The following is a 27,708-nucleotide window of genomic DNA, read 5'->3' as shown; positions in this document are numbered from 1 at the left end:
ATCAAACAGACAAAGGTAGTCTGTGCAGCTAATTAGGGGCAAATAGAGCGTCCCTCTTGTACCTCATTTAACTGACAAATTGTGCAGACAGTTTTAATGGGAGTCTGTTTAGCAAAGAGAAGGCTGTATAGTTGACAGCTTGGCAAAATGTGGTTTCTGTAACACCACATGATGCTTATGGAAATTAGTCTGGTGCAGCTGAGCTCTGAGCAGTCCTGGGTTGTGCAAATCACAGCAAAACGGACCTTTCACAGCCTGCTGGTCACTGCACTCTTAAAGGCAACGAACGTGCCTTTTAGTATTTTGAAAGGTTGAAGGGTATAGACTCCAAACATTAAAAGAAATCTGCTATTACCACATCCAATGCAGAAGTCAAGAAGTAATAAGAGAGAGACGTCCTGATGAGAGAAGCAGAATCACCCTTCAGATGGATGTGAAGTGTTGGCATTTGCAGCTAGGTGCATTGACAGACCAAGCAAGGCAACTTCGGAAGAATGACGTAGGCTGCTGAAGCTCAAAAGGTTTAGAGACATTGTACGAGAATCTTTTGGCATTTTCACCATGGTCTCACCAACATCTCAGCTTTTTGCTTCCTTTCTGCCTTCCAAACCTCAGTAGGCCCTATCCCTTCTCCTTTTGCAAATGAAAGCAACTTCCTCTCTGATATTGTCATGTCTTTGGACTTCTGCTGTTGGAGACTGTGAGAGAATTCGTGGGAGCAAGTGCTCTTTCAAGAGGAGACAGCACATGCAGCTTGTTTTGGTTTCGTAGGTTCACAGGGAACAGAGCTCTCATGGGCCTGGTCAGAGGAGGAAAACTTGAAGCTCCATTGGCCATACCTGTCATGAACAGCACCGTTTGCTGCTCCATGGAGAACTAGGGGAAAAGAAACCTAGCATTGGTGCAGGGACTTGGGGCTCTGGGGGGCTTTCCTGTGGATTTGGATCCCCTAATGTTGTGTGTAGTGCTCAGTTACATGGAATTAGGCATTCCAGGGACAAATGGAGTTGCAAGGTTTGCATTAGCCTGTGTGCCAGCGACAGGATGTCATTGTCTGAACGCAGGGACTGGAACTCGGGGTTGGATTCACACTGTGGAAATGAGCTTCTCCTTTCTTGGGTACCCATGCATGGCTCACAGTTTCTGTCCCACTAAAGGGGGTAAGGCCATGCATGAAGAGTATTCGTTTAATGAAGTGATTTTTGTGAATCACTCCACAAGTCAAACATGGTCCCTTCCGGAAAATGAACAGTTTTGCATAAAACGGTCCATTAGTGTCAATGGAGAGGGTCTGACCTCTCACAGAGGAGAGGGCTTCTCTGTAAGCCTAGTCAAGTGGAACTTCTGGGTTTGTGCTTAGACTTGAAGACTATGCTTTCCTCTCTACCCCAGGAGATTTTACCCTATGTTATTATGGATTAAATGCAAAAGCAGGAGTAATTCTACTTTCAGTTTGGGATGAATACATTTAGCAAAGTTGAATAAGTACTTTAACACACCCAAATGCTCATGATTTTAAAAAATAGTTGTAAGTAGTCTATTTAGTAATTTTCAATATTTTAAACCAGAAGAATGACCATGTTTTTAATCACATCAAAGCTACACACATACTCAAAAATATTGGCACTAACACAAATCAGATTTATTCCTCACTTTTTGTCCTGAAGTTTAGTCTTTGCTTTCTTGATCAGCAGAGGCAATTGAAGAGGCAAAACACATTCACTGGAAAAATGGGAGATATTATTTCGAGGAGTCATTATGAAAACAACTTGTAGTTTTTTAAATTTGTTACTATGTTTAAATTTACTAAATTAATTGTTCTAAGGGAAAACTATGGGAAATAAAAGGAAAATACTAAAGAAAAGGAAAGAGATTTTGCAAAGCCAAAAACTTAACTACTGACAATATCCACAGGGAATTCGTTCATTCATCTCTAAGAAATTAGCATAGCCTTTTAATTTTGGAGGTCTGATCATTACCAGACTTTGTTTTTTGTTTATAAAAACTTACCAAATTTCTGATTCCTAGACTTTTAACCTCTGCAGGGATCATCAATCTTGTATGATGGATGAACTCTATTATTAAAAGACATAAATGTGACTACACCTGCATAGAAAATCTGAAATGCAATATTGAAGCAGTAGTTATCAACTTTAGAAAAACATAAAAGAAATAAAATGAAGCATTTTCATTATGTTATTATTGATAACATTTATATAGTTCTACAGATCAGTTTTACACTTTGATTTACCCATGTGAATAGCAAACCCTTTTTTCCAAGATAGTTTCTCTTTGAAGGAAATGATTAATTAATATGTAATTCAAACACAATAGAAGGAGGCTCATGATTGAGGGAAGACTTTTGGGCTTCCATTATCCAAAGTCATGGCCCAAGGTTGTATACTCACTGGACTTCAGCTTTGACCTAGATGGAGCCACAGTCTGTCTTCTTAGATCTAGCTGGGGGGGCAAATTCATTAATGACAGATTTTTCATTCTGTTTTCTTCAGTACCTTGCCTGTAGGATACCTCTTGGTTAAGACACCAGCGTTCAAATTGAAGTGACAAAGAGCTCATTACTGAGGGAATGCTGCTTGCATACAACTAATTGATAGCATTCAGGCCTTTCCAAATCCAGCTGGAGCCTAAATTACTAGGTACCACACTTCAGAGAATAACAGCTTCATCCCTAGCTTGGTTGTCCTCACCAGGTAAACCTGGTCCTTGTATGAGAAGGGATCTCTGAGCCCTGGAGACAAGCCAGAGACTGGGAGGGGAGACGCAGAGCTCAGCTGGAAGTGGAACTAGGGGAGTGAACGTCTACTAAAGCCAGACCAGCATTCCGTGGTTAAAGGTTCTCTGTGCAGCAGGAGCAAGATTAAAATGGGATTAACATAAAGAAGAAAAAGTAAAAAGGCTATTTCGACTCAGGCAGAGTAAGACTGGAAGATTGTTTGCATTTTTGCCTTAAATCAACATTTCCATTTTTTTTCTGTTAATAGAAAAATAAAGTTAAACAAAATTACTTGATAATTCAGGCCAAACGATTCCTTCTATCTTTCCACTGCTATTTTGTTTCACCCATATTTACATTCGCCGGAATGATTCTGGCTGAACAAATCTGACTTTTGCTTACAAAATTCAGCATCTGGATTTTGGTTATCTGGCTATCTGTTGCTTCTAACATCTGTGACTTTAGTCACAAAATAACCTTTCTCCATTCTGGATCTCAGGTCCACGTTTGCACAACAGCAAAACATCTAGATAACAGAGGAGAAATTCAGGCATCCATCACACGATCTTCTTCTCACATAGTAACTTCTCATGTAGTTAATAATTTTACTTCCTTTATGCAGATTTAAGTGGCAAGTGAACTTAAGCTATCTATGACAACTTTTAGTCATAACACTTGACATGTGATTAGTAGGAAATTATAGGTTCAACTGAATAAGTGATAAATTGTCATATATTTTAAATTCTGAATTATTTGCTGAAATTATTTTCCAAAGTATCAAAACAAGTATATGTTTCTAAGACTGTTTTTGAACCAAATAATTTTAAATGTTTATTAAAATCACAAAAAACATATAGAAAGCATTAATTTGCTCTCTATCCTTTCAAATATCAATTTGGTAAAATGTTCCACATTTCATCTTCAGAAATTATTTAGTGACAAAATGCACATTCATTTCAGTGAAAAGCATATTCAATGAATGTGAGTTCTTAAAAATTATAGTTGTTTGATTGGCTGCAATTTTTTGTTCTTTTACTTTTTGCAGTCAGTGTATTGGTTGTTCCAAGTAAATTTGAAGAACTCTCACAAAAGTACACTCTAGGTCAGTTTTTAAAGGAACATAAAATATAATATCCATCTCCAATATTAATGAGTCCTATCAGATAGTGCAACTGCCCTTTTTAGGAGCTTGAATCTTTTTCTACCATCTGAAATGACAAGCCATTCTGCCACCTGGATGGGTTCCAACTATTATCCTCATGTATCATAGCTTGAGAGGGAGGGGGAAGAAGGGAGAGGGAAAAGGCATCTGGAAGGCCAGAAAATTCACTTTAGTCAAATAGTAAAGAGTTTCTAAACCTTTTTTTTTCTTCTAACTTTCAGATGCTTCACTGTTTCTCTCATCAGCAAATCTGAAGTTTTCCTGGACCATTTCATCAACATGACACAACGGAAGTGGGAGTGGACTGCTGGTCACTGTCTACACAGTGCTGCTTGAGTTAATTGATAAACCTCGCCTCTTTATTATCAGCACTGGCCTTCTGTCTACAGCCACACAGCCTATTGCCCCTCCAAGGCATTGAGATTTCCTCGTGGAATTCTAGCAGATATTGGAAATTGTGGTGGCAAATTAGCAGGGGCCACAAACCAGAAGTGACAGCTCCAGTACCCTGATGGGGGGAATGTAGCAATCCCTTGCCCACAGCAATTGGCCAGGCTTATCATATGGACTAATCACAACAGAGCTGGGGAAATAATGGGCACCAGATGTTATTGCTTTGTAGGCTGGAGCTCTCCAGAGACGACAGCCACGATAGGAAAGCTCCCTCAAAACAGGAACATGATTCTGTCGCTTATTAATCAAGCCAGGAGGCTGGGTGGGATCATCTACTCCTTCCTCAACACCATGGTTTCCTTCTGCTCTGTTAATGAATAGGGAAACAGTTTCTGTGTGTGTGTGTGTGTGTGTGTGTGTGTGAATCTGGATGTGTCCATCACACATGTACACATAAAATACAATTTACTATCTATAAGCATACTTCCCAGAATTAAATTTTTTTCTTGAATCAGTTATATTCAGCATTGGTGTACTGAGGACTCTCTTAATTAAATATTTATTTTATTTATCCTAATTGCCCTCAACTTTAAGAAGATTGTATATTTTTAACACATTATGTGATACAAATGGAAAAAAGGAGCAGCCTAGGCAACGTGGCAAAACCCTGTCTCTACCAAATATACATATATATTTTTATATATTTATATATTTATATATAAATAAATATATAAATAAATAAATATATAAATTGGCCAAGCATGGTGACATGTGTCTATAGTCCCAGCTACTCAGAAGACTGGGGTGTGAGGATTGCTGGAGCCTCAGAGGCTTGAGGTTGCAGTGAGCTGAGATCACACCACTGCACTACTGCACTCCAGCCTGGTTGACAGAAGAAGACCGTGTCTCAAACAAAAAAAGAAAAAAAAGAAAAATGATGAACCAAATTCTCATTTCTACCGGCCTTCCTGACTTCTTCATGGATATTCTAGCACTACAAATTTAGCTTATTAGGAAAACTAAACCTGTCTTTTCCCTTCAAGCCCCCCCAGTTTCACTTATGGTCCTACCTAAGTGAAAGTCATCACCCCCCACCACCCCCCCATTTATCTAGACCTAAATTTGGAAGTCAACTTGTACTGCCCTTCACTGAGTCTGTCTCCTAAAGGTAGAGTCCTTTCCCTTCTCACAGCCACTGTCCAAGTTCAGTTTCTCATCATCTCATTTGTAGAGTATTACTGTAACCTCCAAAATGGCCTTGATTCTGGTCTCTCTCCTGCCCTTGATTTTTGGATTTCTCATTAGCTTCGCATCCCTACATACATCCTCAGCTCCAGCCATGCCAACCCCATGAAGATGTCTACCTCATGGTGTTCTCTCAAGCTCTGTGCCTTGCACGTTCTGTCCTGCCTTGGCCGCATTAAAAGGGGTGCAATACAGGAGGCAGGGAAACAGTTTGGAAGCTAAGTAACTTGTCTGAGGTCACATAGAAAGTAACTGGTAGAGCTCAGATTTGAACCCATGGCTTGCTGCCGGTAGCTTTCTGAGTTTGTGCATTTATGCTGATACAGCAATTGGCATTTCTCCCCTCCTCTTGGATTGCACCAAGGGTCTCTATATACTGTAGATCTAGGTGGGCCAAGCCAGGGAGACCCTCACCAACAAACAACCACTGAAATAAAGGATGATTTCTATGGGTTCCTTTCTTCAGGTTGTAAAATAAGAAAAGCCTTGAGTTCCTCCTTCTTACTCATGCCACATTTTTTCTATGCCTTCCATTCTCATCTTCTACAATGACACCTGGGCATACTGAGTATTTACAGCTGAAAGAAATGGAGAAAACCACAGAAGCAGAAGAGCACTCTCTGACCCTCTTTCTTTATCTCTGACCTTATTCCACCTTCCTCCCCTGAGGAAGGTCACAAAAAAATTATCTGGCCTACTCCCCTGAAAGTAGGTCATAAGATCCTCCTTCCAGAGCAGTCCTGGAGGTCAAGAAGAATCTGAACAAATAGGCCTTGCTAAGTTCCCCCACGTTTATTACCATTAAATCATACCCCTTTGTCCTCCAATCACACTTCTGCAAGATTGTTCATAAAAATAGTTTTCCCTGGATCTTTGGGTCTTCATTTCTAAAGGCCCCATGTCACATAAAACTTATATGAATTAAATTTGGTTATGCTTTTGTCTTGTTGTCTTTTGCTATAGCAGCGTCAGCCATGAACCTTGCAATGAGTAAGGAAAATAAGTTACTTTTTCTCTCCTACAACCAACAGGAAAGGGTTTAAAATTACCCTCAAGGATCACAAGAAGTCTTGTTAAAGTTGTCACTTCTTCCCTATCTGATGGCCCAATTAGACAATGGCTTTCTGCACTGGGTGTTCTGTGTTTCTTTCAGAGACCCCTAATAACTTGGCGGAGTGAGCTGGAGGTGAGGACTAGGGAGAAAAACCTCTATGGTCCGATGAAGAGTGGGCGTCTGATACTCAGACAAACAGTCAGGTTGCTGGGTAGCCTCTCAGGACACAGCCAGTTGGTGGTGCTTTGCCAGTTATTCTGAAAGTGTAGCCCAACTCCTATGTTATACAGAGCAACAACTCAAATATGATTGTCAAGTAAACCATAGTCAAGATGCTTAAAGGTATGGTACTGGTTCTTGTGAAATATTTGTAACATGTGATTCCATTTGCTTCTCAGTAATTTAGAGATGAGAAAGAAGTTACAGATATTTTTAACCAATGTTTCTGGTTCACAAGTATTTGTACTGAAAGTAATTTAAAGGTTGTAAAGCCTGGCTGGGTGCAGTGGCTCACACCTGTAATCTCAACATTTTGAGAGGCCTAGGTGGGAGGATCGCTTGAACCCAGGAGTTTGAGACCAGCCTGGGCAACATGGTAAAACCTGTTTCTACAAAAAACTTTTTTTAAAAAAATTAACTGGGCATTGTGGGTGTGGTCCCAGATATACAAGAGGCTGAGGTGGGAAGGTCACTGGAGCTTGGGATGTCAAGTCTGCGGTGGAATGGTGATTGTACCCCTGCACTCCAGCCTAGGTGAGAGAGTGAGACCTTGTCTCAAAAAAAAAAAAAAAAGTTAAAAAAGACTTATTAATATGGGCCTCACAAAATTAGAGTTTATGTTGTTTGAAACAGTACCTGGGATAAAGCTTAACCTGACATTTCTCTGAAGGGAAAGTTTGCCAAATGCATTACTAGTGTGAGCAAAATTGAAAGAAGCATTTTTCAGTTAATTATGAAAGTAAATTGTTCTCAAACAACCTTAGCAGAAATGCTAATTTATATACAATTGATATGTCACAATCAGATTTCATCTATTGCTAACATATTACCCCCCAGCCAATAAAAGTAGTTTCTTAGAAGCTGCAAGTAGAGAAGCCTCTAGTTCTTTTACTATGTATATTTGAAAATAATAAAGGCTTACTTCTTTAGAAGTGCTTTCTTTTTTTTTTTTTTTTTTTTTGAGACGGAGTCTCGCTCTGTCGCCCAGGCTGGAGTGCAGTGGCTCAGTCTTGGCTCACTGCAAGCTCCGCCTCCTGGGTTCACGCCATTCTCCTGCCTCAGCCTCTCCGAGTAGCTGGGACTACAGGCGCCCGCCACCATGCCCGGCTAATTTTTTTGTATTTTTAGTAGAGACGGGGTTTCGCCGTGGTCTCGATCTCCTGACCTCGTGATCCGCCCGCCTCGGCCTCCCAAAGTGCTGGGATTACAAGCGTGAGCCACCGCGCCCGGCCTAGAAGTGCTTTCTTAATCAGACTTTTCCTTAGTTTAGCCAGAACTTCACAGAAAATTAGTCTTTTGTTAGCTAGGCTTCTTGTTACATGAGGTTTTCCATTTGAACACATGGGTGTTAGTGCAAGAAACATCCTATCTTTCATGTCATTCAAGTGACTGATGAATGTGAAGGGGCTTCTTCCTCAAGTCTCCTAGGTAGACAGCAAAAAGCACAATACCGAGTAGCTAATCCTCTCTCCTCTCATTTCTCGAGGTAGCTTTTAAGGTTGAAAAAAAATCCTTCCTTAATTTTCCTTGTTCTTTTATTCTCCAAATTTTCTGATTTTTATTTCCAGATACACACTTCCCCTGAAATCCTTACAAAAATGATAATAAAATAATAAAAAAAGGAAAAAAACTCATGTGAGAGGGATTAAGAAATAGGGAGAGAGGAGTAGAGGAGACAAAAGGAGAGGAGAAGCAAGGGGAGAAAAGAATAATGGAGGAGGGAAGGGAAAGAAAAAATGCACCAAAGAGGCAAAGAGAATTCAGCTCACATAAAAGGAAGAAAGAGGAGATAGTGAAAACACACATGCTCAAAATAAGGTGGGCTGGGGTGAGAAGAGGAAGTAGAAAAATAAAGGAATGATGTCTCAGTAAACTCCTATCAACCTCTGACGGCAACTGTTTTGCATTTTCTGAAAGCTATTTTCTTTTTTCAGCAGAATCATTACCAGTTGTATGGCTTCCCTCTACGTGTCTTTATTCCAACAATTCAAAAGTCAGAAAAGAAAATTATTTTCAAATTAGCAACTCATTAAATGCCTCCATATTTGTAGCTGGCTCTGAATGCATTGTTTTTATACATCTACATGCCTACTTGGAGGCATTGTCAGCCAGGGCATCCAGGCTGGGAGCCCTTCTGTCATGCATATGGGTAAGTGGGTGGGGTGGGGCTATGTCGGAGTCATCCATCATCCTCCATCAATGTCACCACCACCTGCAGGGACCCAGCCAATGGGCAGTCAGTCACTCAGGCCTGACAGCTGGCCATCAGTCCCAGGTGGGGGATATGTCTAAGCTTTCAAGGTGTTAGCTATTGGGGAGGCTCTTTTTGCTAAGACCTGTAGGTTCTAGGAAGGTCTCCACCTTCAGAATTATTAAACGTATTTGTGATTTTACTCGCCTCTGTGACAACTGGTCAGAGTCAGGCCAATCAGTGGGAAGATTTGCTCTGTATCTACCTAAAATTATGGTGGATCATCACTTAAAATCAAGTATTGGGCAGTTAAGGCAAGAACAGTAGGCACTTTCATGCATGGCAAACCGTAATGCTTACTGTAGTGTTAGATTTTCATATTAAGCAAGTCTAGACTAAATCACGGCTGCCTAATTAGACAAGGTACTAATGAGTTAAGGCTTTCTCTTTGTCATAAACTTTCTCTTCCTCTGAACCCCTAATTAGTGCCTCTTTTTTTAAGTTGAGGTTTATCAATTATACCACAATATAAAATAGTTTATAATCTCAAGTGTACAGTGCTATGACTTTTTGCACATGTACACATCACTATAACCATCTCCCAGATCACAATATAGATTATATGCTTCTTTTCCAATCACGTAACTCATAACACCTCACATTACAGTAACTTAGGTATATTTTTATCTCTTTCATTGAATTGTAAACAAAAGACAAGGTCCTAGTCTTTTCCATACTTGTAGTTCTTGCAGTACCTGGCATGACATACGGCTTATAGCAGGTGTTTCACTTTTTTAAAATTAATGAAAAATTATCTATGTAATTTTGAAGTCAGAGTAGGTCTTTAAAAATATCTCATATACTTAGTATGGCCTTAACAAACAGGAAGCCAATGAAAGAAGGAAACACAAGAAAATGGAATAAAAGAAAGCCTCCCCACTTCCCAATTGCCAACGTTTAGTTTCCCTCAGCAAATATTTTTTGAGAAAGTGCTACATGCTAGGTACAGGCTCTATGTTCTCAGAATAATCAGTGAACAAATCTCTGCCCTCATGGAGTTTATATTCTAATGGAGAAATGATCGTCCAGTCTTACAGAGAGAGGAGTATAAGAATTTATATGAGGCCGGGCGCGCTGGCTCACGCTTGTAATCCCAGCACTTTGGGAGGCCGAGGCGGGCGGATCACGAGGTCAGGAGATCGAGACCACGGTGAAACCCCGTCTCTACTAAAAATACAAAAAATTAGCCGGGCGTGGTGGCAGGCGCCTGTAGTCCCAGCTACTCAGAGAGGCTGAAGCAAGAGAATGGCGTGAACCCGGGAGGCGGAGCTTGCAGTGAGCCGAGATTGTGCCACTGCACTCCAGCCTGGGTGACAGAGCGAGACTCCATCTCAAGAAAAAAAAAAAAAAAAAAAAGAATTTATATGAGAGATTATTACAAGACAGCAAAAAATCCTAGACATACTTGAATTGTGTGTTAGCCAAATTTTAATGGAGTCTGATTTACTCTTCTATTCCATAGAGGGGTCATTGCAATACAAATACTGCTAGCCCAACACTGAAGGAAAGGCAGAAGTAGGAAATCTGCATATTGATTTTAATTTTATGTATGAACACTTTGGTCATGGCATATCAAAACTTAGCCCCTGGATGGAGACTAGTAAATTTAAAATCATTGCCAGTATCGAGATGGACCCAAACCCCATAAACTGTACTCAGTTGATTGCCAAATGTCCCTATTAATTGATTTTTAGGAAAGCTTTAGATTTCTCCAGCAGGATAGTTCCTTTCTATCTCTGCTTTCATTTCTTCTTCCTTGGTCTTAACAAAGTTCCATAAAATGGTATCTACCCTCATAACTCCCATGTGGAAGGAGGCCCATCTTATATTTCAAGCTAGTCTTGAAAGACATTGTTTAAAAAAAACTTCAGACAATTTAAATTTGAAGGAGTATAACTGAGCAAAAACAAAAAAAAAAAGAAGAAATTATTTGCAAATCAGGCAGCCTCCAGAATCAAAGCAGATTCAGAGAGACTCCAGGGGAACCTTGTGGGCACAACAAATTTATAGACAAAAAAAGTAAAATGACTTAAGGAAATCAGCAGTGAGGTACAGAAACAGCGGGATTAGTTACAGCTCTGCATTCGCCTTATTTGAACACTCAGCAGCCTGTGAGTGGTTAAAGTATGGCTGCTGGGATTGGCCAACACTCAGCTGTTGTTACAGAGGCGTACTCCTAAGTTAGGTTTTCAATCTTGTCTGCCTATTAAGCTAAGTTACGATTCCTCCACAAGAACTCAACTGTAGAAGTACGGAGTCCTTCTCAGGCCATATTTAGTTCACTTTAACAACATTGCAGCACATGCAATAGCCTTCACTCCAGAGTCCACAGGAGTCTGAATCAAGTTATATTTACCAGGTCCAATGCTGTAGATCCAAGCAGATCTGAGACACCTTCGGCACCAACTAAGCAATCCAGGTTTCTTAGAGGCGAGGCCTAGGACCCAACTGTCCCCAAATTGCTTTACTCCCAGTTCTTGGGTGGGTCCAGTCCTTGTGTCTGGGCTTCTCTTTCGGGGACCCAATTCAGTGGCCTGCTCAGTCTCCCTACAGGTCTGATTGCCCTACCTTGAACTACAATATATCTGTTTCAGATCTGGTTTTTGTCTTCATCTTTCCTAGGTCAGATCCTGTCTGCTGGTTGAAGTTAGGTCATATCTCTGCTGAACTGTCAGAGCATCTTGACTTCTGAATGTGTCTTTTGTCTTATTTTCCCTCTGCTGTTCTGAACCCAGGCAACCAGACCTCCTGGTAGGGACTAAATCATGTTGAACAACTGCACCCGGACATACCCAATTGTCTCCCCAGGACAGGGTTTTGATGTGGCTCACAACCAGTGCTTCATCACCTCCAGTGATAGGTAGCTCACTACCTCACAAAGCAACAAATTCTAATTGTGATCTAATTTTAAGTCATTGTTTTCTTAGTATGAGTAGAAATAAACTTTGTTGTTTCCTTCATGCTTTAGTAAAAAATAACAAATGTGTTAGATGTTGAGTATTTATATTGTAGTCATTCTGCTAAGCTAAAATTTATGGCAAAAATAGATGTGTTCTTTGACCTAAAGTTACTCACAATCATTAGGCCTTCTGAGGAAGATACACTCTTTATAACAATTTTTTTTCTTTTTTTTTTTTTTGACATGGAGTCTTACTCTGTCACCCAGGCTGGAAGGCAGTGGTGCAATCTTGGCTCACTACAATCTCCACCTCCTGTGTTGAAGCATTTCTCCTGCCTCAGCCTCCCCAGTAGCTGGGATCACAGGCATGCACCACGATACTCAGCTAATTTTTGTATTTTCGTAAAGACAGGGTTTCACTATGTTGGCCAGGCTGTTCGCGAACTCCTGACCTCAAGTGATCTACCTGCCTTGGCCTCCCAAAGTGCTAGGATAATAGGCATGAGCCACCGTGCCTGGCTTCTTTTTAACAGTTATTATTTTTAATTGACACATAATAAATGCATGTAATTATGGGGTAGAGTGTGATATTTTGATACATGTATACAACGTGTAATGATCAAATCAGGGTAATTAGCAAATCCACCACCTCAAACATTTATCGTTTCTTTGTGTTGAGAACACTCAAAAGTCTCTCTTTCAGCTATTTGAAAATATACATGATCTACTATTACAACATATAACAAAAATGATAAAATCTATGCAAAGCATTTTAAGATCACTGAAAGAAGCAGCTAACTCTGACTGAGGGATATGAGGTTGGCAGAACCATGCAAGGTTTTACAGGAAAGGTGAGAGATTACCTAATGCTTGAAGAATGGAGTTTTGCTGACATGGAGGAGTACTAAAAACAAATTGCTCCAAGGGAAGATCACCTCCAAAGCATGTTAGAATTCTTTATGTTGAAGGTGACAGACTCCCCAACTCAAATTGGTTGAAGTCAAAATACGAGTAGGTTTATCTTACATGTAGTTTGACTTAAGATTCAAACAATCTTACCAGGATTCTGGCTCCATCTTTCTGTGTCTTTGTCAGTTCTACATTCCTTCATCTTCAGGCGGGGTCTGCTGGTAGTTACAAAATGACCATCGCAGTTCCAGATCTCACATCTTCATCCACCACTCTCTGGGGGAAATGTGGTAAAAGTCTTAGGATTCATTTTTGCTCATGAGATCTAACTGGGTTATGTACACATCTCTGAATTTATCACTATAGTTAATGGGGGAGTATAAGGTCATAGCTGACACTCCTCTAATAAAAGACAGGTTAGCAAGAGAAAAAATAACAAATTTACTTCACATTTTTTTTTTTTTTTTCTTTGAGACGGAGTCTCGCTCTGTCACCAAGGCTGGAGTACAGTGGCACAATCTCGGCTCACTGCAAGCTCCGCCTCCCCGGTTCACGCCATTCTCCTGCCTCAGTCTCCCGAGCAGCTGGGACCACAGGTGCCCACCACCACGCCCAGCTAAGTTTTTTGTATTTTTTAGTAGAGACGGGGCTTCACTGTGTTAGCCAGGATGGTCTCGACCTCCTGACCTCGTGATCTGCCCGCCTTGGCCTCCCAAAGTGCTGGGATTGCAAGCATGAGCCACCGAGCCCGGCCGACAGAGTTTTTTATGTGAGATGACAGCCTTCAGAAACAAAGACTCAAAGACCCAGGGAAAACTATTTTCATACTTAGACTTGACGAACAATGGACAGCCATGTAGAAATATGATTGGACCAAAAGGGCGTGATCTAATGGTAAGTAATTGAGAAGGAAACCCAGCAAGGCCTGTTTGTCCAGCTTCTTCTCAGCCTCTCTGTGTAGCAGTTTCTTCCTCTGGTTACAGACAGGATACCTGTCGCATGAGGGACAGGGTCTTCAAGGAGAAGGTCAGAGAGTGACATTTCTAGGTTTTATGGCTTGCTTTGAGGGAAAGGAGTTCTAGTTTATATGTCCTGTTTTGGGGAAGAAATGAGGGAAGGAAAAAAGAGGTGAGAAAGGTCAGAGAGGATTTCCTGCTTCTGAGGCCCTTCCAATCTCCTTGAGTTCAAAGTACTCACTTGCCAAAATGCTGTCCTTTGGAGTATTGTCTTCCGAGCCTCCACAGGAAAAAGCTATTTCAGTGGCTTCAGCCAATCAAGAACTATCCCTGGAACTGGAAGGGGTTCAGTCCCATCCTAATCACATGGCAAAGAATGAGAGAGAGGTAAGTTCCTCCAAGGAATATCAAAATATTGTTGCCAGGAGAAGGGAGAATGAATGGCGGGGAGGCAGTTACCAACACCATCTGTAAAAAGGCAGGAAAGTGTTTTTATGTGTGGTCTCACTACAGAACTGGAAGATTTATAATTTACATTTGGAGGACAGGGAGCGTTTGGAGGTGTAACCACTGATAAGATTGAAAGGGAGGCAGGAATGCTAGTGAGAAGGGCAATGCTGCATTAGTTTAGGTAAACACTAAGCTGTTAGAACAAAGAGCCTCCAAACTGGAGTGGCTTAAAGAAGACAGAGATGATCTCTGATTTAAGCAGTAGCCCTAAATAACAACGTGGCTTTGCTCCACATGATTGTTCAATCAATTCCTTCCTTCCTGTTGCTCCAGCATCCCCTGGGCCATTGACATTGCATGGTTGGTTGAAGTTGGGTCATGGACATATCCATGTTTTAGCTCATGGGAAAAAGAAAGAGACGAAGGTCAGAGCAATTTCTTTTTAAATAAGAGTACATATTACATCATCCCATTCCGTGGATGAGAACTTAGTCAATGGCCACCTAGCCACAAAGGAGGCTGAGAAATGTAGTCTCTAGCTGGGGGTGGAATGGGTATGTCCAAGACGAAGGGAAGAACAGATTTTAGGGCAAAGAGCAATTTGCCATGGATGATAAAACTCTGGTAGAATTATTCAGTAAACAAAGGAGTAGAATGAGATGATCCCATTTGAGTTTAAGAGATTTTCCTTGAGTGTGAAAAGAAGCTAAAGTGAGACAGACTCACCACTTAAGAATCATTCAAATGTGAAATATTGAAGGCCTGAATAAGGTCTCCTTGGAGATAAAATAAAAGAGTTGAAATACATGCCCTCTAAGACCTTTTTTCTCCTCTTTATATCAGACTTCTAAGTAGCTGCTCACTTCTATGGGTCACCAATTCTGGAGAGGTCTAGGCATGTTTTTAAAAAGAGCCTACCCACACAAATGGGCTCAGTGGATGTTAATAAAACACCAAATGCTGTCAGGAGCATGGACTGAGCTGTTTCTATCATATGACAGGGTAGAGAGCAACTCATTTCTGCTTATTACAATGCAATACATTATTAAATAGTGTGTCAGAGAGGGAAAAGCCGGAGTGCAGCAACTTACTAACTGTGTAGTTTTGGGGGAGGGTACTTGGTCTCCCTCTGCCCTTCGGTTTCTTAGTATATAAACATGGAACTAATACTCTCTGAAAGTATTGTGAGAATTAATGAAATCATCTATGTGACAGGCAGGTGCTCAGCAAGGGACATTGATGCTTGTCCCTTCCTGTCCAACATGTGCTTGTAAATTTGCCTTTGTTCTTAAGAACATCTTCATGCCAATATCAGAGGGAAAGAGATTTTTTTTTTTTTTACCTAGATATGCTGTTCCCTGTCCTGGCCTTCTACCCTGATTCAGGCTCATTCCCCTAGGGGAGCCTAGTGACTGAAGATCCACAAGCTCCTTGCAGCTGGTGGAGGTAGCACATTAGAAATTCATTTTTTCCTGTCATAATAACAAAGTGCAGGGTGGCAGGCTGGGCATAGTTTCGTATGGGAAAACCCACAGAAGGGGACAGCTGAAGTGAGCTGTGCTTTTCTCCGGTATTTCTTGTCAGGGAGAACCATCCTCAAAAGGACAAAAAAAAAAAAAAGTCCCTGTTGAATTTGTATGTCTCATTTCTAGGGGCAAAATAGTTCTGCACTCACAGCCTCTTAGCCTGCTTTTGCTGAATCATCCAGGCTCTTGGGAGTACAATCACTTTACAGGCTTTCCCTTCAACTGTTACCATCCCTCCTCCTAGAACATCAGTAGCTCAGGGAACTAGACGGGCTGCGTTCTTGATTTGCCTCTGGAAAAAATTCCCAAGAAATTAAATTCCTCCATTTGTTTCTTAAGTCCTAGAAGTGGCAGTTTAATTGGGGGAAATTTTAAAAAGATAAACTAGGTGTTGTTTTTTTTTTCCTGAACAAATGAATAGATGAATGTAAGTTGGTGACGTATGGGCACAGGGTGTGAGTGTGCAAGTTGTGTCTGCGGCTTTGTCCAAACATCTCCAGGTATGGTGAAATGCACTCAGGAAATGAAGCATAGGTCTTCAAGAGGCAAGATGAAACCCAACTGTGCACAAATGAACAACTGGCCTCTCAGTGGCTTCTTTGCCAGTAAGCAATGTTTTGTTTAAAAGACATATGCTACAGTATATCAGAAAATAGATGTAAAGATGTGTTAGGACCAGTATCTTAGCTAATGAGTAAAGCAACACTAAAACATCTTCAAACTCAAAGGCAACTTGAAGAAGAAAAGTATTCCAGGCCCCTTAGGGGAACGTTTAAGAGAGCGAGCTGCCTTCTCCACTGGGCCCCAAGGCATGCTGCCCGCGATAATTTTAAGGGCCCACAAGAATCTATTACATCTTATCTAAAAGAGGAAAAAAATGTTGACATATTTAAAATTATGTAATAATATGTTGTTATCGTTATGGTGTGAGGGGCCCATGAAGGCCAAAGTGCCCACAGTCCACCAAAGTAATAATGTGAAGAGAAGCCAAAGTTTAAAAACAGAAAGAATATACAAATGAAGAGAGAGAAAATTAGCAAACTTTAAATATTCAGTAGTCTGTCATCAATAATAAAATCTAATGACTTCTATGGAATACAGTATAGATTTCCCCAGTTGATAGACTGTTATTTTCATCACTCCAAATATTGATATGAATCAAATTCGACCCTATTTTTCTTGCTAATGTAAGATGAGCCGACACGAAATCACCGACGTGTTCAGGTGCTACCTGCTCTCCCTCAACCTGACATCTTTTACTTCCCTCCAACGTGGGGATGAACTAACGCCTCTGGGTCAGTTTCTGGCATTTATTGTCAACCAGCGGGGGTTGCTAGAGAACAATGCCGGCCTCTCGTGTGTACCGACAGCCCTCAGAGAAAACCAAAGCCTTGGTTGGCAGTTCGGGCGTCTCGGCGCCAAAGTAGGCAAAGAGTCTAATTTGCTGTAGAGAAAAGGGGCACTTTGAGCTTAGAGATGAAGAAGCAAACACGTTGTAAGTGACGTTTCTTGCCGAAGAAGGTTCTGGGTCTTTGTGACTTGGATGTGAGATCTCCTGTCGGCCGATAGCCAGGGGAAGTCTCAGTGAGAAGCATGAGGAATTCGGCTGATCCTCACTCTAAACGAACCTGCAGCCCCTTCCTTGGTGAGTGCTGGCTCACTCAGGCTGCTCTCACCGGGGCGAGGTTCGTGTTTCCTGTGCGCTTGCTTTTGAGTTGGGCAAGATTTAAATCTGAACTCCAGTCTGGCATAGAAAAGAACTCCCTGATATAACTCTAGTAACAACAAACAAACTGAAACTTCAGACGAGTTGCGAGTTTTCTTGTTGAGGATTTAGTAAAATGCTGCCAAGGCTGCCGCCTGGTAACAATGTTAGTAAACTAGTAAACCGCCCACCCCTGCAAGGATGGCCACTCTCAGCTAAAGGGCCAGTTTCAGAAATTCAGTCTTGAAGTGGCGTTTGCTGTCTTGCTGCTGCCTATTGTGTTAAAGAAGGGTTGGGGTTTTTTTTTTTGTTTTTTTTTTTTTTGGTGAGTTTTTTTTTTTTTTTTGGCCTGATTGTAAATGTTTTGAATGTAAAAGACACCCAAATTCATTAAATGTGTGAAATGATGGGAAAAAAAGTGTGAAATTGTAACAGTCGGTTTGTAGTTGATTAATAGAAATCTCTTCTAACAATCCCCAGAACCTTCCAGGGGTCATTGGAACAGAGCAGCTGTAGAGACAGCAGGAGCGATTTTGACACTGCCCAGTGAGGACCGTGCAGCGTTCCCAACAAGTGGGCAGAGTCCCATGCACTCTGCTCTCTCCTGGCCTCTCCCAGACGATTGGCTGCAAGGTCAAATGAACATGCAGATTAACCAGCAAGGTGCTGCTCTGCTTTTGGTCTTGAACGGGTTTGTCTTTAAGAGACATTATGGTTTCAAATGGATGAATCGCTTGGAGTTAAAAAGGCCACTTTGGCCACGGGTAACTGCTTGCTCCTGGCCAGTCTGATTTCTTAGCTTGACCATCTGTGCCACAAGCAGAATAATTTGCATAATTTGGTGTGTGGCAGCAACTTTAGGGTGTTCTGGAAACGGCTACTGAATGAGCACAAGACTTGGCAATTGGTTGGCATCTCCAGCTCCCCGTTTGCCACACCTCTTCGGATATAGACAAGCCTTGACAAGGGCAAGTAAAAAATGGCCCTTCTTTGAGGGAGCACATTTTTCCATATTTTTTGGCCTCTGCCCACCCCAAACCTGTAGTGTCTTTTCTTTCTGAAACTCTGCTGCAGGCTCCCGTCCTGAAGTTAAGGGATTTTGCCTTCGAAGAGGTACAAAGGAAACATCAAAGTAAAGTCCTCACAGTGACATAAGGATAGAATAATGGTGACCTAGCAGCTAGAGACTTGGCCAAATGCTGAAAGTAATTCACGCCACTCACTAACAATGGGGGATGTGTGACAATGATATATACCAGGAGACAAGGACAACCTCTTTGCAGGGCTTCGATGCCCCACAAACCCAATTGTAGGCAGATCAATACTGTCATAAGACAATTATCAAAGACCATCAGCACATCATATTTTCATACCATAAACAGCTCAAGGCGCCAGGGATGGCTTTCCTACAGAAAGCACATAGCATAAATTTGAAGGGTGTGAAATTGACATGATTAATAATTATAGTTATTAGCACATGTGCCAGCTGCTCGTGTATGGTTTATCCCTTGATTTATGGTGCCATAAATGCCCATCTCTCCCTCTGATGCCGAATCAAGGGGGCACACAACCGTGGGCAGAATGAGTCTCTCATTGCCAGAAGTTTCATCACAAATAAAAGAAAAAAGTGGGCTGAAAATCACCCTGGATCAGGAGACACCTCGGCGAGAGGGGAGCTGCCTTTTGTTTGCCTGGCTGCTTTATCGGCTGCTGAAACCTGTATGCTCAGTGTTCTCAAAGACTTTGAAGTTTGGACTGCAGCTAACAAGGGGCTATAGTATTCTAGCCCCCCTCACTCCTTGGAGCTGTTGCCAGGCTGCAAACAGTCAGTATACATATTACAGAAGAAACCACTCGGGCCAACAATGGAAGAAGCAAAAACTAACATTTGGGGTGCCAAAGTTAAAGTTTTTGTTGTCAGATGCAATTTGAGAGAGGTTTTCTCGGAGTTTAATAATAAATGTTTTGTTTCATATGATTATAAACCGATCTGAACATGGACAGTATATCAAAATACATTTTAGAATCTGATTCCTTAGCAATCATCATCCTTAGGACAGGAGACAACTCAATAAAGACCCAAGTCTAAACACATGAATTTCTCTCACCTTTTACCTCCGCAAGTATGAGTAGATAATCTAATTTGCTGTTCATGACTATGTAATGTTAAATTACATGTTTAGAAGAAAAATAATAAAGGATGGTAACAAACATGAGATCTGTTTTAGTCATTTGGAGAATGGCTTTCTTTAATTTTTGAGACCTGTTTTAAAAAAAGAACAAAACAGGTAGAGGATGCAGAAAAGTTTTTTTTTTTTTTTTCATTTTAGGGTCATCATTATTCAAGTATGTTTACAGACATTGGAAAGGTAAACAAATATATTAGAAGGGAAAGCTTTTATAAAAGGCAAAGCTTAAAACATGCATTCCAAATATGGATATTATAGGACACATTAAACTTTGCTAAAAATGAATGAAAAAGTCCTTTGTAGATCACCCCAACAGGTACCAGAAAATCTTGAAGACTTTTCCTCTCCTGCCGTGTTCCTCCGGTTCTGTTTCCTTGCCTCCTTTTTTGAGCTAGCAAGCCCCAGCCACCCTGGAAGCCTGGCTTCAGGGCATTAGTCCAGTGGAAGTGAAGTCTGAGCAAGGGAGCCTGCGACATTTTCCTAAATCCACCTTCAGCAGCTCCCACTCCTGAACCAAGACCAAGATATGGGAATCATTGATACTGCTAAGAGATCGGCTTTGACAGAACATGCCTGTACTCACAGGCCTTCAAAACAATGCATACCGACTTTTTAATAACACTGGAGAGAATTCGCATTCCCGAGTATTACTCAGATGATGATTCTCCTCCATAGAAAACTAAACTAATGTAAAAGACCAGCAGACACTTCTGCAGGCTTTTTGAAGACAACAGAATTCTCAGTAATATCTTTGGAAATAATTCAGGAAAGACTGTCATACTTTAGGCCGCTTAAGGCAAACAACCACAAAACAATGAAGCCTAGGGAGCTTGGAAAAAGATGTTTTAAGCAAGCAGTGTTTCCAAAAACATCCGCTTTTTCTGACTAGTGAACATAGACAAAAATTAAAAAGTTCTTAATCCAAAGCTCAGTAAACATAATGTAAGTGAAGTGCTTAATATTTTAATTAAAAGTAAATTTACCATAGGAGTGCTTTCTAAACGAGTTACTTGTTTTAAGAGTAACACTGTTATATAGATTAAAATAACATTATTGATAATGCTTTTGAAGCAAATCATCATAGACAGATTACAGAATTATATGTTATTGCTAACTTAAAGAAAAAAGAGGAATTTAAAAGTAAAAGATAATTTTTAAAAGCTGGAATGAATAGTGGATTAAATAATGAAAACTTAGGTAATTCATGTTCTGAAAGAACCAGAGTTTTTGAAGAGGTATTTCTAAATAATGACAATGGAGCTGCATGTTTGAATTGTATTATTAAGAACTGATTTTAGCAATAGTAAAGAAAACTGTAAGAGAACTAAGTTAATAGATAATTTCTCATGTGGCATATAGCATAATTTTAATGCAGGAGGAGGAAATTTTAGGACTAAGACCAACAAAATGTTCTACAAAATACTATGCACAGAGACTCCTTAAAGTATTATTGGTCAAGGATCCATTTCAGATCTTGCCAAAATACTCTACTCTGCAAACATAAGAACTAGAAGATACTTAATAAGTGCTTTGGAAAGAGTAAATGAATGAAGTAATAAGCACATATTAAGAAAATAAAAAAAAATTGATAAATTTGAAGAAAAATGTCTTTTTCCCCGAAGATTAAATTATGAGTGACTTTGCTTGGCAACATCTACAAGAAAATAAAGGAATATGTACCCCTAAGGAGATCAGAGAAAGAATTAGGATCCAAATGGATCTCTAAATTTGAGTATTGCACAGAAGAAAAAGAAGGGATATGAACAGAGAATTGGAAATATGTAAGATGACAAAGTCAATATGTGTGTCCACATTGACTAAGTACCTTTAGTAATTTCCTTTTCATCCATGAATACATAACTGGGTACCCATAAAAAGTGCTTGGGTCTACATTCTAGAGTCTCAGGGAATGGCTCAAGCCCACTGCTACCCACTCATTAGTACCTGCTTGCTTTCCCCAATCCCCAGTTTCATTTTTTAATTTGATTTTTCCAAATCAACTTGACTCCACTATTCAACCTTAGAACCAGCAGTGTTTTAATGCTAAAAACTGGCTGGTGGCTGCTTGCCCAAGAGGAGAACTTAGATCTTTTGTAGTTGTCAAAATCTTACAAAGTTTGTCCTTTGTAATAAGGTTGCTGGAACAATGTTTGCTAAAAGGTCCTCCCTATTTGCCCTCTCCTCACTTAGGGGCCCCAGAAAATACTTCCTTGGGTTTCCTGCTATTACCTAGACACATTTAGGTTAGCAGCCATCACTTGAGTATTGGTAGATTATATTCTTTGCCCTTCACATTGCAAGTTTCAGTCATGCATGACATTTTGGTAGATCTAAGACATGGTCTCCACAATAGAAAGAGGCCACTGCCATTGTTTGGTATGTTTTTTGTTCAGTCTATTGCTTGCTGTTCTATTTTTGTGTAGGAGTGAAAGAACCCCCTCCTTCACCTCTTGACATTTGATATTTGAGTTTGAGAAATAGACTGACAATAGATTGATTAACAAGAGAAAAAGTATATAAATTTATTTACATGCATGGGGGCATCATAAGAAAGTGAGTGCCCAATAACCCCATGACGTCTAGAAGTTTATATACCCTTCTTCATAGGAGAGAAGGAAATGGAGGTGTAGGCAATTTTAGAAGGGTAGTAAATGATTTTTAGGGGAAATGAATGGGACCATAGAACAGACAATGGCCTGGGGTAATATTTGCCTGGGCTCCAGGTATGACATTTGATTTTTCAGTCTCTTCCTCTGTGATATAAATTTGATCTGCCTTGGTTAATGAAATTTCAGTTAGAAGACTGAAGTCTATTGTGTTCCTCTTTAGTGGATCCAATCTTTAGATAGGTAAAGAAACTTTAGAGAAAAGACTCTCCCTGTGCTTTGGAAGAGACAGAGGGCTGAGAGACAGGGGTTGGGAGAAGGTCAGAGAGAGACCTTGCTTGTAAGGCTGCTTCTTACTTCAAAACACTCAACATGTAAAGCTCCATGCTTTGGAGGATTGCTTTCTGAGCCCTAACAGTTGCTTTGGCACTTGATCAAACCAAATGGCCTTACTTTGAATTCTGTTTCTTACTTCTTGGTTGATATTGGCATCATTTGGCAAAGTACTTCCAAAGTAACAGGTTTAGTTCACTATTCCAGAGGTAAAACTTTTATTGGATAAAGGTTTCCCTAATTGCAGGCTAATTTATTTAGGTGAATCACCAGCTCATAACAGTTCTGGGTTTGAAACTTCTCTATAATCTCTAACATGACTTATTGACTGGATCTTTAGAGAGTCCAGGAACTTTCCCGGAGGAGTTCAATACCAGTTTCCAGCTTCCAGCTCCCTTGTTGCATTCTAGAGCCAGGCTTTGTAAAACAGATTTAATAAAACTGAATCTAATCCATAGCCCAGAAGTAATTTTTGGTGGCAGAGAATGAATTAAATAGAACATCAATTCTGACACAGTTGGCACATCATCGGAGGAACAGGCTTAAGCTCTGCGTCAATCTCCTTGGGCTGCCAAATTTCCTTAAAAGCTGCCAGAGACCCATCTACTAATGTTATTAAATGCTTTTGGAAGTTGAACTATACACATGTGGCCATAGAAAATGCCAATCAACATGTAGTTTGAACTTTGCCTAGGGTGGAAGTTCTATGGCAAGAGATAATCATTGCTCACGGAAAAAAGATACAGTAGATTTAGTCTAGACCTCAAAAAATTCACCATATTATTGAGAAGAATAAGCACAAAACATAAGGCACTCTAGAAACCATAAATCATAAAAATGGTCAAAGGGTGTATGATAAGCATCAAATGGCAGCACAGAAACAACATGTCATGAGTTCTGAAAGGTGAGAGGTCTAGTGAGAGAGGCCAAGGAAGTCTTCACAGAATAGATGAGGTTTCAATTGGGTCCTGAATGGTGGAAGGGATTTGGTAGGTAGAGGAATATAGAGGGCCCTGCTGGTGAAAGAGTAGAGCTATTTGGAAGATGATAGGAAAGATGTAGAGAGAAGGGCAGAGAACTAAGGATGAAGCCACAGGACTTGCCAAATCCAAAGCAGATCCACTGCTATCTACCTACATGGGGTGTTAATTGGCAGAAACAACCAATAATTGGTTCCTCTATGGCTTTAAGTGACCCAGCCATCCCATTACTGGGTATATACCCAAAGGATTATAAATCATGCTGCTATAAAGACACATGCACACATATGTTTATGGTGGCACTATTCACAATAGCAAAGACTTGGAACCAACCCAAATATCCATCAATGATAGACTGGATTAAGAAAATGTGGCACATATACACCATGGAATACTATACAGCCATAAAAAAGGATGAGTTCATGTCCTTTGTAGGAACATGGATGAAGCTGGAAACCATCATTCTGAGCAAACTATCTCAAGGACAGAAAACCAAATGCCGCATGTTCACATTCATAGATGGGAATTGAACAATGAGAACACTTGGACACAGGGTGGGGAACATCACACATTGGAGCCTGTCATGGGGTTGGGGGAGCGGGGAGGGTTAGCATTAGGAGATATACCTAATGTAAATGAAGAGTTAACGGGTGCAGCACACCAACATGGCACATGTATACATATGTAACAAACCTGCATGTTGTGCACATGTACCCTAGAACTTAAAGTATAATAATAATAATAAAAGAACTGTGTGAATTAGAATCCATGCATCTTTTAATTGAACAGCTCTTGCTGCTTTTTATTCTAGATCCTTTCCAACTATCAAGATACTAGAGTTATTTCTCTGCAATACCCTAGGTACCCATGAATAATAAAGCTTGTGCCTGTACCATGTTCCTTGTCTTGGGATTTGGAAGCACACTCTTGGATGGGTTGAGCTGCTGCCCTTGATACAGGAGTATGATTATTTTGAGGTGAATATGTTCAGTCCTCTATTATTCTTCTGGGAAAGATAATGATACTGATGTCTTTAAAATAGAGTGGTGATAAGCATGACAGGACTATTCCATCATCAAGGAAGGAGTATTGATATAAGTTATAATGAATTAAACATTTATCTTACTCCAGGCAAGAGAAAGAAAGGGCATCCAAATAGAAAGAGAGGAAGTTAAATTATCCCTGTTTGCAGACGACGTGATTCTATATGTAGAAAACCCCACAGCCTTGACTCAAATGCTCCTCTAGCTGATAAACAACTTCAGCAAAGTTTCAGGATACAAAATCAATGTGCAAAAATTACTAGCATTCCTATACAACAACAACAGCCGAGACAAGAACCAAATCAGGAAGGCAACCCCCTTTACAATTGCCACAGAAAGAATAAATTACCTAGGAATACAGCTAACCAGGGAGGTGAAAGGTCTCTACAATGTGAATTACAAAACACTACTCAAAGAAATCAGAGAAGAAACAAACAATTGGAAAAACAGCCCATGCTCATGGATAGAAAGAATCAATATTATTAAAATGATCATACTGCCCGAAGCAATCTATAGATTCAAGGGCTATTCCTATCAAACCAACAACAACATTCTTCACAGAACTAGAAAAGGCTATTTTAAAATTGATATGAAACCAAAAAAGAGCCCAAACAGTCAAGGCAATCCTTAGCCAAAAGAACAAAGCTGAAGGCATCAAGTTACCTGACTTCAAACTATACTAGAGGGCTATAGTAACCAAAACAGCATGGTACAAAAACAGGCACATAGGCCAATGGAACAGAATAGAGAGCCCAGAAAGAAGGCCACACACCTACAACCATCTGCTCTTTGACAAAGCTGACAAAAACAAGCAATGGGGAAAAGGCTCTATTCAATAGATGGTGCTGAGATAACTGGCTAGCCATATGCAGAAGATTGAAGTTGGGCACCTTCTTCACACCATATACAAAAATCAACTCATGATGGATTAAAGACTTGTAAAGAATGTAAAACCCCAAACTACAAAAACCCTGGAAGATAACCTAGGCAATACCATCCTGGACATATGAATGAGCAAAGATTTCACGACAAAGACACCAAAAGCAATAGCAACAAAAGAAAAAATGGACAAATAAGATTTAATTAAACTTAAGAGCTTCTGCTCAGCAAAAGAAGCTATCAACAGAGTGAACAGATAACATACAGAATGGGAGAAAATATTTGCCAACTATGCATCTGACAAAGGTCCAATACCCAGCATCTATAAGGAACTTAAACAAATTTTCAAGAGAAAAACCACCCCATTAAAAAATGGGCAAAGGACATGAACAGACACTTCTCAAAAGAAGACATACATGTAGCTAAAAATCATATGAAAAAAAGCTCAATATCACTGATCATTAGAGAAATGCAAATCAAAACCACAATGAGAAATGCAAATCAAAACAACAATGGGAAATGCAAATCAAAACCACAATCTCAAACCAGTCACAATGGCTATTACTAAAAAGCCAAAAAATGACAGATGCTGCTGAGGTTGCAGAGAAAAGGGAACACTTATACAACGTTGGCAGGAGTGTAAATTAGTTCAACCATTGTGAAAAGCAGTATGGCAATTCCTCAAAGAGCTAAAAGCAGAACTACCATTTGATCCAGCAATCCCATTACTGGGTATATACCCAGAGGAATATAAATCATTCTACCATAAATGCAAATATTCATTGCAGTACTGTTCACAGTAGTAAAGACATGGAATCAACCTAAATGCCCATAAATGATGGATTGAATATAGAAAATGTGGTATATGTACATGATGGAATACTATGCAGCTCAAAAAAAGAATGAGATCATGTCTTCTGTGGGAACGTGGATGGAGCTGGAGGCCATTATCCTTAGCAAACTAATTCGGGAACAGAAAATCAAATACAGCATGTTCTCACTTATAAGTGGAAGCTAATTGATGAGAACTCATGAACACAAAGAAAGGAACAAAAGACACTGGGGTCTACTTGAGCATGGGGGGTGGGAGGAGGGAGAGGAGGAGAAAAAATAACTATTGGGTACTAGGCTTAATATCTGGGTGATGAAATAATCTGTACAACAAACTCCCATGACATGAGTGTACCTGCATAACAAACCTTCACATGTACCCCCAAACCTAAAATAAAAGTTTTTAAAAAATTTATCTTACTCTAGTTACTTTCACTTAGATTTCCTTACTGGGTGGTCACAGGTGTGGGTGAACTACCACAAGTATGAAGAACCGAAGGAAACATGACCTCTTAGAGGCTTTAGCTTCTCTTGAACTCTCCACTTCCTCGTTGATAAGGGAAATTTCCTCTTTTTGTCCTCTAATCTTAGGCCATGATGGTGTCATATTTGCTCTGTCATCACAGAGCCTCTCATGTGTGCTTGAGAGATTGCAAGATGCTATTTGCTTCGCTTAGGGGCCAGAGAACCCCTTTGTCACCTTTATGTTCCTGTAGGCTAGACACCCATCTTTAAGATGGTTGCTGATTATTCTTCAAGGAAATCCTGGGAGTCTTGCTGAGTTGGTTTATTTTTCAGGTCATTATTAGATTAGCTTTATCACATTTGCATAGCACCTGCAGACACAGCTATTCACTGATTCCAAAAATTTCACTGAGGTAGCTACACTATAAAGTGTTGAGGAACTGCCACTGTTAGAGATTAATCTGATGTCTCACTTAAGCTAAGGCAGTGGTAAATATTGGATTAGATCACTAAAGGCACAATGCATGAGAGTCTATTATTTAATCCATTATTCACCATTGCCTTAGCTTAAATGAGACATCAGATTACAACAGTGGCAGTCCCTTAATACTTCATAGTGTAGCTATCTCATTAGAGTGTTTGGAACCAGTGAATGTATCAGAAGATGGCAAGGTTTTCTCATTCTTGATTGGTACTGACTCTTGCCCAACTTCCCTTAGAATAATTGGTCTAAAGTCAATTTTTATGACATTTTGACAGATTGTTCTACTGCACTACAGATTTTAAGAAGAATTCAGGAGACCGAGGCAGGCAGATCACCTGAGGTCAGGAGTTTGAGACCAGCCTGGCCAACATGGTGAGACCCGTCTCTACTAAAAA

The 27,708-nt window shown here is 40.2% G+C and overlaps 1 long non-coding RNA gene across 1 annotated transcript in view; it reads right to left on the bottom strand.

Annotated features, from left to right (window-relative positions):
- Nucleotides 1-1,572: 1,572 nt before the first annotated feature.
- Nucleotides 1,573-27,708, bottom strand: part of LOC134733444 (uncharacterized) — a 47,843-nt gene continuing 21,707 nt past the window's right edge. The window contains exons 4-6 of the long non-coding RNA XR_010116893.1: nucleotides 13,017-13,142; nucleotides 2,011-2,075; nucleotides 1,573-1,722 (exon numbers count right to left, since the gene is read on the bottom strand). This is a non-coding gene — a long non-coding RNA (uncharacterized lncRNA). The remainder of the gene's footprint in view (nucleotides 1,723-2,010; nucleotides 2,076-13,016; nucleotides 13,143-27,708) is intronic.

This window comes from Symphalangus syndactylus, chromosome 2, assembly GCF_028878055.3.
Source record: "Symphalangus syndactylus isolate Jambi chromosome 2, NHGRI_mSymSyn1-v2.1_pri, whole genome shotgun sequence".
In the NCBI taxonomy this organism is placed as follows: Eukaryota; Metazoa; Chordata; class Mammalia; order Primates; family Hylobatidae; genus Symphalangus; species Symphalangus syndactylus.
The sequence above is the reverse complement of the archived record's forward strand: the minus strand, read 5'-3'. Positions and strand labels throughout refer to the sequence as shown.